Consider the following 12,667-nt stretch of genomic DNA (forward strand, 5'->3'; position numbering starts at 1 on the left):
TTTTTTTTAGTTCACTAGGCAAGGATTCTGAAGCTCCATCTGACATACTTTGGACATGTTGCAAGGAAGGACCAGTCTTTGGAGAGTGATATCATGCTTGGAAGGATGAAGGGAAAGTGCAAGAGAGAAAAACCCTTTATGAGATGAATTGAGTCAGTGATTGGGCTGATGAGGGTAGGTGTGCCAGAGACAATAAGGTTGGCTCAATACAGAGCAGGATTCAGGGCTGTTGTACATAGGGTCACTAAGAGTCACAAGCACCTCAATGGCACATAACAACAACAGGTTTTATTTATTGATTTGTTTTTGAATTTTTGTTGTCTTTCTTTGTGTTTTGTTTCCTCCTGTGTTTTGATCCAAACTATCTGATCTAATGCAGGCACAACCTGAGAAACAGCATCAGGTCAGCAGCTTGTTGCTGTGTTGTGAGATGTGTACAAGGGAGTACGTGGAAGTATGAGGTGTTAGCACAAACCTGCAAGGTACACCTGAGCCCAGTGAAAAATGGAAGAGGAGAATGAAGAGAACAAATAAATTCTTTTTCCTTTGATCCCAATAGAAAAGCATCCTGGGTTACAATAGTGATGTATATGTGCTCTTGTATAAGTTTGTCATACTGTGGTGGCTTATATGTAGCTGATACTGGAAGTTATGCCACCAGTATTTTCAAAACCATCATTGTCACCTATATTGAGCTGTTTTTAGCTAAGACAGACTAGAAATAAAGATCTAGACATTTCTTCCAAAGCCAATCAACGAAAACCTTATAGATCTGAAAAAAAGTACTAATAAGAGTATTTGAAAATTATTTCTGTTGATGGGAAGGCACTCCAAACACACAGTGGCTGCTACAATAGAGCAGATCAATGATTGTGAAGATTACAGGACCAGGCAAAGTTTTATTGTCTCTTGTACATGGAGCTTCCATGGTCAGAGCTGACTTGAAGACAACTAACAACACAAGTCTTCTCAAAACAGTGTCACTGAGATCCAGCACATGATGGACAGCTTGGTGACTCTTCCTTCTAGCTTATTTCTACTTTGATTTGGCTGTCTTGGGCTTGTTTTTATTAATAAAATATTAGCACATATGTTTTACCTCAGGCTCTGCCTTCTGGGAACTAACTCAGACTAAAACACTGTCTAAACATTTTTTTTTAGAAATTACAACAAGGACCAAAAGACATATGACTTGAAGTTAAATATTTATGGTGTACACATTTTCCCCCCATTATTTACCCCAATAAGGCCACCTTTTTTCAGAACCCTAAGGAAGTACCATACCTCTTTGTTATCAGGTCAATTCCAATTCACATAATCCTATGGGATATAGAGTAGAAACACAGGGCTCCCAAAGCTGCAGATGCTTCATCTTTTCCCCAAAAAGGGGCTGGTGCACTTGAACAGTTGCTCTTTCAGTTGGCCTTTACCCACTACGCTATCAGGGCTAAGAAGTAAAGCTGAAAATAAAGCACACATTCTTTCCATGAGGAATATTGCCGAGGGTCAAAGTAAACAGAAAAGAGTGGTATGAAGAGAAATCATTCCTTTGTAAAATTCTTCACAGTTTCAAAGTTTTATCAGAGTGATGCAGTTAATACCTTTTGATGCTTAACTGAAGTTGGATGTTCAAGTCCATCTAGAGGCATCTCAAAAACAAAGCCTTCTAATCTCCTGAAAAAGCCTTCGACATCCTGTGGAGCACAACTCTATTCTGACACACATAGGGACACCATGGGTCAAATCAACACAATGGCAAGTGTGCAGTATCACATGAAATATGTCTTGAAACCTTTGTAATACTACTTGGGGAATGGAAAATAGATGGTTTGACACAAACAAAACCCAAACATAAGAAGTCATGTGACTATGCCCAGAGTGCACAAGTGTTATTGTCTCCAAGCAAAGTTTTATCCATTCTTCTCTGCACGCTTCTTCAGACCTAACCCTGTTCCAAAGCAAACAAGTACTTGGCAGCAAAAAGAAAAGGCATTGGATACAATGGGCAGAAAACCTAAGCAATAACGTTCTGAGAATGAGCCTGTGGCTTGGTAAGTAACTTAAATATTTGATCTGAGCTGTTTCTATTCTAGAAGCTTTGTCCTATGACACAACATTAATAGCTTGGCTTGAACCATTATGAATATTACAAAACAGTCAGGTACTTTGTGCCAACTTCTTAAATGTGAAGCATGAAAGTGAAGAAAAACACTGATTTAGAAAAGGAGGAAGAAGCAGTAAAGAAATCTTGAACTATTTCAAGCTCAGGAGTCATAAGACTATGACTTTATTTTTCTATTTAAAATGGTGCTGGAAGGATAGCATTTTGTAGGTACATTTCTTTGTAGGAGTGTTTGGTTGGCATTCAGTCTAAAAGGAAGGGAACAACTTGGGAATCTCTGGGGCTGAACTGAAAGCTGTCCTGGCAGAGATGTTTGTCTCTATGCAGAGTCCCTTCTGCCTCCTTACACTTAAAGGAAAAAAAGTTAGAGACAGAGATATATGTGGACTCCTTTTTTAATGTGAAGTGAAAGGATTCCAAGAGTCATCTTAGGACAAGACTAGAGATAAAGGTTCTCCCCACTACGGAAAGCAGTGTTGTCAATGCTGACACTAGTGCATACTTTTGTGTGAATTTTAAAAAGGCACAATGTACTCCAGATGCCTGTGTTGTGCGTCCCTCATGCGGTGACTTCCTCCTTGTCAGGCTGTTCACTGATTGAGACCCTCTGAAATCAGAATTGACCTCAGAGGAGCTGAATGCTGTTTGTTAGGAATCGCTGCAGCCCCTTAACAGTCTCCCAGTGCAACTGAGACACACCATGCTGTGACTTCTGAAAAAGACTCAGCTGAGAACTCAAGAGAGAAGGAAAAGATATCATCATAATCTTCATCATCATCTCATTTCTGTTAACTTAGAATTGACTTAGAGTTGACCATCCAGCAGATTTTTAGAGGGTGTAAATTGCACAGAAAGAGATTGTCTATTTTTCTCCTGGTAAATTTGAACAGCCTGCCTTTGTGTTGGCAGCACAACTCCTTACCCACTAGGCACCTTAGTCTCCAGACTGAAGCAATTAATTCATATCTCTGATAAACTATGCTGGAGATGAGACATATGATTTGCATCACAGGGCATTTGAAGCTGATATAACACTTGAGTGCACCACAATAGCAAGAGTACAAAACTATTGTGTGTAAGTGAGCTTCCTGCAGAGGAACAAACAGAGATCAGTAATTGTCCTCTTAGCACTGTGTGAAGTATAATCTTCAACACCATCACCATCACCTGTCCTCCAAGGCCAAAGGCAGACATGAGTCTGTGTTTATTGCTTACTGTAACCTGGTCTCCATAATGATCTCCTGTGAAAAACTGCACCCGATAGGAATTCACCTTCATCGCTATTACCCTGAGATACCCTTTTGAGCTTTCATTTGAAACCATTGCTGGATACTATCTATCACTTACATAACAGATTGGCTCATAAAAAGAAACAATGTTTCCTGTGAAAACTATGTTCCCTGTATTAACAAACAAAAATTCAGTCATCTACTTGAGACATTTACCCTAATACAAGGACCAGAAGTTAGGAGGGAGGAAAGAGAAGCACAAGTGGAAATGGACCAGCTAAGTCAGAAATAACAAGAATGCTTAATGCAATGTGGACAATGTAATGTCAATGAACACTATGTGTAGAAATTGTTAAGTGAAAACTACTTAATTTGCTGTGCAAGTATTCTTTTGAAAGGGGGAAAAAAAGGAAAAGAAAACATCTGCAGACATCTCTCAGGAGCAAATAGCGCTTTTAAAAGGAGGGGCAATGTAATCATAAATGTGGATGACAAATTTATTTAGCACTGAAGGGGCACACTATAACAAAATATCTAATTTACATTGCTTTTTGGTTTACTGAAGTGCTCAGTTGGACGTATTTACATTAGGGAGACGTTGCTACATCCAAGGCTTCCCAAAGGTCAATATAATTCAAGTTTTTAGCCCACATTTGCAAGAATAGTAAAGTACATTCCAAGTCAAAGATAAGAGGGACCATAAGGCAAAACACGATGGGTTCTGCACCAGAGTACTAGAAACTGTAGAACCACCACAGGACAGGTTACAGCTGAGCCCTGAGTACCCTCAAACAACAACTCACATTAAACCCCTAACCCTTCAAGAGTGGCTGGAAGAAGTGGCTTCATTTGCTTCCGTCATGCCATTGTTTTGTGAGTATAGAGATTGTTTTTGGCCTATGTTTGGCTCTTTCAATTTCCCCTATGTATTTACTTTCTAGTAGTATGGTTGATAACCCATATTTGGAGAATTTCGAAATTCTGATACTAAATCAGAGTGTGCAACAACCCTGAAACGTCTCCAGTCATTGTTTGTCTCAGCTCCAGCAAAGATCCCTACAATTATGAAACATAAAGAGGTCTATACTTCTCTGATACATATACTTCTAGTGGCCAATCTTGCTGTCTGTTACATGAATAACTTTTCACAAGAAGAAAGTAGCTTCCAAAGTGAGCCCCATCTGAAATATTTCTCGCTCCCAAGTACACTGTGTACAGTAGCAATCCCTGGAGAACAATCCTGGTTTGTACATCTGGCCACTTTCCTCTGACCACAGCAGTTAGTCATTTGAATCTAGACATGGAAGCAATCTGCTTTCACTCACTCACTCGTTGACACCAAACTGGAAACTGCTCACAGCTGACCCTTCAGTGGATTTTCAGAGGCTGTAAATCACATGGAAGGAGATTGTTCCTCTTTCTCCAGACGTGGATTCCGACTGCCCGCCTAAGAAGGGGCAGCACAACGCCCTACTGACTAGGCCTCTGCATCCCTCTGCATGACAATCTAAACAAACAAAGCCCAAGTAAGAGGTTTATACTCTAGAAAAAAAAAAGAGGAGAATCCCTGCCCCTGAAAGGAGAGATCTGAGAAAGTTCAGCAAAGTCACAAGATGAAATCAGGACCGGTACAAACCAAATCCACTGCCATCAAGTCAATTCCTAGTCATTGGAACCCTCTTGTGAATTTCTAGGGCTATGAATATGAATTGGAGCTGGCCATCCTCTCTCTTCCATGAAGTGACTGGTGAATTTAAATCACTATAGGTGGCCTAAGTGGCAAGAAGCTGCAGCTGCAATCCCAGAGGCACATGGTTCGAATCCACCAGCTGCTCTGTGGAAGAAGGATGGGCAGTCTCCTCCTGTGTGATTAAATGCCTCTGAAAACCTGCCAGAGGGTCAGCTATGGGTCAGTTCTGAGTCAACAGTATACAACAACAACATTTTTCAGTTAGCTGTTCAATATGTAAGCCACTACATATCAGAGCTCAGATTTCCTAAATTCTAGGCTAGTGCCCGTCCCATCCAGGAGTCTGTTGTTGATGATTGCCTTCGAATCAAGCATGACTCACAGCGACCCTATGAACAAAAGGCCTGAAGCCCCTCTACAACTATCGACATTTATCAAAGTTCATAGAGTTTCCAAAGGCATGTTATTTAGGAAGTGGATATTTTATTAAATCAGGACCCTGGAGGAATCCTTGGGTCGCAATATGGTTAAATGCTCAACTGCTTGCCACCAGGTTAACAGTTCCTACTTATAGAGAGGTTCTTGGGTGACAGGCATGGTGGTGATGGATATACTTCTGAAAGCCACAGGCTTGAAAACTGCATGAAGCCTTTTACTCTGCACACATGGAGCTGCTGTGAGTCAAAATCTTCTCCACACAGCAGCTAACAATAGCAGGCCCTGGAGAAGGAGACATTCCAGGGTGCAGTCTGCTGCAAATGCCCGGCTGCCTGAGGCATCATTATCAGTGATGCTGGAGAGCTTCCTGCACAGGCCAGGAGAGTCAGCTCCAGAAAATAATTAATCCTTCAATGCTCTGATTTCTATTAGGATAGCGTCTTGCTCATTTGTTATCTTTAAATGAAGTGAAGTGGGTGCTATCGGAAAAATGGTGCTTCCTTTTCAGCTTGTTTGTGAAGCTGGGGTGAGGGGAAGCAAAAATATTTTTCCACATTTTGATGTTCACTAGATTTTCATTGGAAGCGGTAAGTCTGTGGATCACTTACATGCCAGTAAATGCTGTTTGTGGTTATACAAATCTGAAGAGAAAAGAGAATCATTGATTTCTTTGGGAATAATGGAGGTAATGAATTAATGAATGCGTTCCTCCCTGGATGCAGTTTGTGTGCACGTGTGAGCTTGTTGCTGTAAAACTTTAAATGAGAGTTTTTAGAAAATTATTCACTCCTCAACCAGAGAAGTTCATTTTCAAATCCAAATGTCTAAACTACTATTTTGATAGCTTATACATCCAGAAATTATTGATTTCTAAATTTTGTTTGTAAGCTATTTTAATTTTTTTTACACTTTTTGAAAACATTTTATTGTGTTCTATTGGCCAAGTTTCAAAAAGCTGCGCTGCAATCCCAAGGGCATGTTCAAGGCCACCAGTTGCTTCATAGAAGGAGGGACAATCTCTTTCTGTGAGATTAACTGCCTCTGAAAATCTACTGAAGGGCAGGGTCAGCAATGGGCCGGCTCTGACTCCACAGTACCCAACAAAAACAGGTAACTAACATCTATGCAGTAAATTGGTTGTTAGGTGCTGTGGAGTCAAGTATGACTCATCGCGACCTTGTGAACAGCAGACCTGAACTCTGTGCTATCTTATGCCATCCTCACCATCTCTGACACACTTAAGCCCATTGCTGCAGTTATTGTGTCAATCCACTCATTGGGGGTCTTCCCGTCTTTCGCCCACCTGCTTAAGCATGATAGCCTTTTCCAAGGAACAGCCTCTCCTGGAACATGCCCAAAATATGAGTAAATATGAGTGGAAACCTCACCCACCTTGACTCTAAAGAGTACTCTGGCTGCAATTTTTCCACAAAATACCTGTTCATTATTTTATTTATGTATGTATGTATGTATGTATGTATGTATGTATGTATGTATGTATTTATTTATTTATTTTGCAGTCCATGGTATATTCAGTGTTGTTCTTCAACACCACAGCTAAAAGGTCTCAGTTCTTTTTCTGTTATCCTTGTTCATTGTCTAGCTCTCAGATTATAAAAGTAGTGATTTAAAAAAGAGAAATTGTGATACATTCATATGAAGGCATACTATGCAGCACTCAGAAGCAATGATTTAAAAAAAATAGTATACAATGTAGGAGAGGCTAAAAACTAATATACTTAGTGAACTAACTCAGGCATATAAGGACAAATACTGCACTAGACCACTACTGCAAAAACAGAAAGATAACCAATAAGATGTGTATGGCTATCCAAGGAAAGAAGGGAAGAGGGTAGGGGGCTGAAGTTAGGGAGTGGGAGAAATCATGGGGTCACAGAGTTTGGTGGGTGGAGGGAGGGGGCAGGGGAAAAACCCAACAACCCAAACACAATGTACATAAATGAAACACAATGTAGACAAATAATTGTATACAAACCAAGAAAAAGTTTTTAAAACCCACAATAAACCATGGCCTGAATCAGGCATATCTTAGTCTTCAAACTGACAGCATTGCCCTTTAGTATTTTGAAACGGTCCCTGACAGTGCCCTTGCCCAAAGCAATACATCTCCTGGTCGTGATTACTCACAGTGTTGATTGTGGATCCCAGTAAGATGAAATAATTGTCAACTTCAATCCTGTCTCCATCTATCATGATGTTGCCTATTGACCCAGTGGTGAGGACCTTTGTTTTCTTAATGTTGAGATGTAATCCATATCTAAGGCTGTACTCTTTGGTCTTCTGCAGCAGACATTTACCAAACAATAATTCCTGATGAATTGTTCTCTGACCTTGGTTATAGACTTTACAATGTGTCAGTGTTCGCCCATCTCCATCCTGAGTTTCCCGGTCCATTCATCCACTTAGTTCTCCAGCTCCTCCCTGCCTACTCATCTTTAGTTTATTTTAGATAGTTGCTCTAAGCTACTTACCCACCAGTGGTTGTTCTAAGTGTTTAAGACCCTAGAATGTTACTCACCAAGCTAGGATGCAGAAAATGTCGCCTATGACTATGATCTTTTACCTTCAAATCTAGTAGTTCAGGCCTACAGGATGTTTAATGATGGGTAAGAAGTTTCTTTAACTGTGTTTCTATGTACACTATAAGAGAGCTCTAGTGACCTTGTGAGTAAAAAGTGCTGTCACCCCAAAGGATAGCAGTTTGAATCCACCAGCTGTTTCACAGAAGATGGGCAATCTCTTTCTATGTGATTTATAGACCTGAAACTTAATGGAGTGCCAGCTATGAATATCAATCTGTTCTGACACAATGGAAATGAGCAACAATGTGCTCTAGTGTGTGTGTGTGTGTGTGTGTGTGTGTGTGTGTGTGTGTGTGTGTATGTGAACATACATGCAACACTTCTAACTATGTGTATCAGAATATTCCCAATCTACATATTCACAATCTACATATATCCATGAGTCTATTCCAGGCACTATCTCCTGATTTACAGAATCTTTGAGTTGGAGGAAATCTTGGGAGTTATCTGTCTAATGAATTCTAACAAAATTCAGAGCAAGAAAACCCTTTCTTCAAATAAGACATTATGCAAAAGTCCCAACCAGACTAAAGTGGAATTGGTGGGCATGAAGTGAGGCAAAATTGCCACATTATTTCATATGGCCACTACCTCACAAAACTTCCATCCATTTGAACTTCTCCAAAAAAGCATATCCTGAAAAAAAAATTGCCCTTCAAAGGTCATCAAACTTGTTCAATTGAAGACCTTCGGATTCCTATCAGGAGGTGCATTGGTGAGAAATTGTTTCTGCTCTTACTGGGGACAAAGTATAGTGAACTATCTAATGGGGAAGTGCAGAGAAAGCTAGAAAAAAGAAAGATGAAAATGTGGACTCTAGAGCTATTTCTAGTTAATCTTGGTCAATTCCTGGAACTCTCTTCTTTCAGGGCTTGGATTTTTAAAGTGATAAAGCCAAGACAAAATCATCCTTCCTCTATTCTTCTGTCTTTGCCCAAACACTGCTCCCAATCTTTTGAGGCAATGGCTTTCAAATGATCCCAAGGTTAAACATGAGCAGTAGTATGTATTTGCATAAAAATTAATTGATAGAAATTTCACAAACCAAAGTTTATCTCTCAAAGTGTTTTTTAACCTTCAGCGTCTATTGCTGCCTGTCTGTCACTGAGTGCTAACAGATGGCAAAATTAATGAACATTACAGCTCAGGAATATTTATGCAAAATGCAGAAGCATTGGATCCTGTGCAGGTTAGCACCTTGTTGCTTTGTGGACTCAGGCTTACAGCTTTCTGCTGTGTACATACAATATAGGCTGCCATATATTTGCTAGTTCATTGTTCATAAATTCCTATTATACCAATAAGACTATCAACACTCACGCTTGAAATATGTCTGCTTGGTTGCCAAGAAGGTGGTATCAGTACAAGTGCTAGAAAGGTAACAGGTGTGAGATAAGAGGTGGAGAGAGACTTTTCTTTCTTTATTTATCCTTATGAAGAATAAGGATTATTAGTATATCCTTACTTATGCATGAAAAGCTTTAAAAAATATTAAATCATTTAAAAATATTAAAATTCTCATGTGCTTTAACAGTATTGACGCTTGGGTTGCATCCTATTGTTGTTGTTGTTGTTGTTGTTTGTGCCCTTGAGTAGACTGTGACGTGAACAGATGCTCTGATCTCTGCTCTATCCTAAGCCAAACTCAGTGTCTATGACACACTTGCCCCCATTACCCCATTCACAGTGACAGTTAATCCTCTAGGGTCCTAGAGATTCTAATTTCATTGGTCTGGAGTATAGTGTGGGCATGAGAGGTTTTTAAATCTCAAGTAACTGAAAGTGGAATCAAGATCAAGAATGATTGCTTTAAGCTATTATCAGAAACACTTTTACTACTACATGATGATAATTGTGAACTATTTCAGGCAGGTATTAACTCTTTGAAAAAGAAGAACTTGGTGAGTGTCAAGTTGGAACTGACTACAGCTGACCCTCCAGAGGGTTTTCAGAGGCAGTTAATCACACAGGAGGACATTGCCCATCCGTCTCCTGCAGAGCAGCTGGTGGATTCCAACTGCGTGCTTTGGGGATTGCAGTGCAGATTCTTGGCACTTGGTATAGAAATAAAGGAGTCCTTGGGTAGTGCAAATGTAAGTACTGAGATACTAACCCATAGGTTAGGAGTTCAAGTCTACTGGAAACACCTCAGAAAAAAGACCTGGTAATATACTTCTGAAAAACCAGCCACTGAAAACTCCAAGGAGCATTAGTTCCACTCTGCCATACCTGGGATCTCCAAGCATTGAAATTGACACAACAGCAACCTGATTATAAAAACGTGAGTGAGATGCAAACTTAATACTCTCTGCGTTGATTTTACAGTTTAATAGCTTCTTAGGTAAGATTTGTCTATCTATATATATCAGAGCCCTTGCAAAAATTCCAGGATTCCAGCTAACCGAGGTCTACAGAATGAAGGCCACAAAACAAGATTAGGGGCAAACTATTCAGACCTCTTGAGCAACAGTAAATACAAAGTAAAAAGCAGATGTTACCATAATGTGGGCTGGGATCTGCTTGTTTCTTGCTTCATTTAAACGTCTATCCATATGCCAATGTTCTCCAGAACACAAATCCAACCATTTGCCAAAATTATTTACATGTCTTGTTTAACTGTGGAAATATTTTCCTCTCCTGGTGACTTGCCTTGGCCATTTTCTGGTTTTGGTCTGACAACTGAGTGTAAATTTAATGACACTTCTTCCTCTTTCTGACCTAAGCCTTCTCAAACAATGATTTCTCTGCTTATTCTAGCTTTAAGTGAAAATCCCTCCTTTGTAATTTTTTTTTTGTTAATATTGGTACGTGACTAGGTCTTTAACCAGCCTGACTTCTTCTTAATAATAAAGATGAGAATGCCTTTTGGCTTGGGAGCCCTAACAGGTTTTGGACCTTTTTGCTAAAACTGCAGACTTTCCCCCAGAATCTCATTAAAACTAGAGAAATTTCCCCTCCTAAATGCTTTGTGCTATGCCATCCCAGACTTTGAGTCATATATTGTCTTTTCCCCCCCATCTACTCACCTCAAATAAACCATCAAGTTTTATGAGACCAAAATTAACATGTGCTAGTCTAAAGAGACTTATCTAATATGTTTGATTTTTTTCTTAGACATATTGCCACACCACGATATTGGCATAATTTTGACTAAGCCTTATGCACTTTCTGTCAGTTCTGAAAACTATAGATCTTTTCCTTCCCTTATGAATATGACTATCCCTTAAAGGTAGAAATCATGAAAGAAACAGTAGAGCATTTCAACCTTTGAGTGTGCAATAAAGATAGAATTCAAGTTCCAGACATTTTTGCAATCAAGTAGGATCCTTTCCATCAGTCAACTTATAGTAATTTTTTTACATCACAACATTGTTGACTATGTGGATTTTTATAATACAAACAAAAAATACAGAAATGAAATATACTAATACAGCCAAATGCAGAATGGTGACTCCCTCACCTTAATAGGCTATGATTCTTATTTATGGTAGAATAAATAGAGTGTGAATAGGTAGAAAACCAACTAATCATTAGCTTCACAATTTTGCCTAGAAATGATTTCTAAATGCATTCCCATCCTACTCCCGACCCCACTACTTACCATAGAGTGTAAAAGGGAGTTAAAAGAAAGTTTCCTTATTAGAAACTGATTTGAATCCTGTCCTATCCTGTGCCATCTTCCTGTCAATCCTCCTTGTGAAGTATTTTTCTCTCCTTTGCCAACCTTCTACCTTTCCCAGCATCATGTCCCTCTCCAAGGAATAGCCCCTCCTAGCAACACGCCCAAAGTTGCATGAGGCAAAGCCTCATCATCTTTGCTTCCAAAGAGCACTCCGGCTGCACCCTCTCCAAGATATTTTTGTTGTTCTTTTGGATGTTCAGTGCTCTTCTCCAACACCATAGCTCAAAGGCATCCATTCTTCTGCTGTCGTTCCTATTCATTGTCCAGCTCTCAGATGCATAGCAGACAATTGGAAAGACTGTGGTCTGAATCAAATGTACTTTGGTCCTTAACTGATATCATTACTCCTCAATAATTTGAAGAGGTCCCTAACTTCAGACTTTCCCAATGCAATACATGTTATTTCCTAACTGCTGGTACCAAGGGTTTTAATTGTGGATACAAATAAGAAGTCGTAGATAGTTTCAATATTTTCTCCATCTATCATGATGTTGCTTGTCAGTCCAGTGGTAAGAATCTTTGTTTTCTTAACATTGAGATGCTATCCATTTTGAAGGCTGCATTCCTTGATCTTCTGCAACAAGTGCTTCAAGTCCTTCTCACTTTCAACAAGCAAGGTTGTGTCATATGCATAACGAGATTATTCATGAGTCTACCTTCAATCTTGATGTCACATTCCTCTTCATAGAGCTCAGCTTCTTAAATAATTTGTTTAGCATACAAATTAAATAGATATGGAGAGAGAATAGAACTCTGCTGCACTCCCTTCTTAATTTTAAACCATGTATTGTTTCCTTGTGCTGTGTATCACTGAGTCAGAATTGACCCATTGCTGACCCGGAAGAGACCCGGGGAGAGCAGCAGCCAGCCACCTGCCGTGGAACTCCAGAGGAGCAAAGACTG

The sequence above is a fragment of the Elephantulus edwardii genome, unplaced genomic scaffold (assembly GCF_000299155.1).
Source record: "Elephantulus edwardii isolate Elephantulus edwardi_28Jun2011 unplaced genomic scaffold, EleEdw1.0 scaffold00143, whole genome shotgun sequence".
Classification (NCBI taxonomy): domain Eukaryota; kingdom Metazoa; phylum Chordata; class Mammalia; order Macroscelidea; family Macroscelididae; genus Elephantulus; species Elephantulus edwardii.